The sequence below is a fragment of the Suricata suricatta genome, chromosome 3, assembly GCF_006229205.1.
Source record: "Suricata suricatta isolate VVHF042 chromosome 3, meerkat_22Aug2017_6uvM2_HiC, whole genome shotgun sequence".
Lineage (NCBI taxonomy): Eukaryota > Metazoa > Chordata > Mammalia > Carnivora > Herpestidae > Suricata > Suricata suricatta.
Window position 1 is genome coordinate 105905340 of NC_043702.1, and position 722 is coordinate 105906061.

General features: G+C 68.4%; 1 protein-coding gene across 1 annotated transcript in view; it reads right to left on the reverse strand.

Annotated features, from left to right (window-relative positions):
• The window catches only part of AMMECR1L (AMMECR1 like), an 18360-nt gene extending 17993 nt beyond the window's left edge, over positions 1 to 367 (reverse strand). Inside the window, exon 1 of the mRNA XM_029934786.1 lies at positions 39 to 367. The gene's annotated coding sequence lies outside the window, so the exon portion shown is untranslated. The remainder of the gene's footprint in view (positions 1 to 38) is intronic.
• Between the last annotated feature and the right edge of the window lie 355 nt (positions 368 to 722).

The window sequence follows — 722 nt, forward strand, 5'->3', positions numbered from 1 at the left end:
GAGGAGAAGGAGGGCGCGGCGCAGCCCGAGTTTCCCACCTTTTCTCCTGGCCCAGACACTGCCGGGGTGGACGGGACCTCTCGCGCTCTACCTTCTCCTCCTGCTTCATGGAGCCATGCGCCTGGGTGGGGGCTCCTGAGAGAAGCGGGCCCGCGGGCGGGCCGGACGCGCGGCGCGGACGGGGCGGGGCGAAGAAGGCCGGCGGGCGGGCGGAGGAGGAAGCGGCGGGGCGACGGTGGTGGCAGGGAAGAACTGCTAGAGGTATTCCCCGGGCAGCTGGAGGACTGAATCGAGCCGGGACCCGAGTCCTCCAGTATCCCAGCAGCCACCGGAGGCAGTGAGGTAATGGAGGAAGAATGTAGGGAGTCCTCCAGTGGACCACACGCCCTCTAGCGAGCCGCGAAAACCATAGAGATCAGGGAGCCGCCAGAGCACCGCCCCGCTACTGTCACGTGTCCGAGACCGTGCACTTTATTGGCTGGCGCCGACCCTACGAGGTGGAATTTAGAGGGCTGCTTTCCATTCGTGGGGCCGAGTCCCAGGCAGTTGGGGATAAAAGAGGGAAGCGGAGCGGCTCCTGAGGTACCGGCTGGCCTCATAGCCGTATGTGAGGCTCCGCCCGCTCGGGGACCCGCACGGTCGGCCGGCGCGGTGCACGCCGGGCCGCCCAGGCCTCTGAGAGCGGACGCGGAGCTCGCCGGGAGATTTCGTGCGGGCCCGGG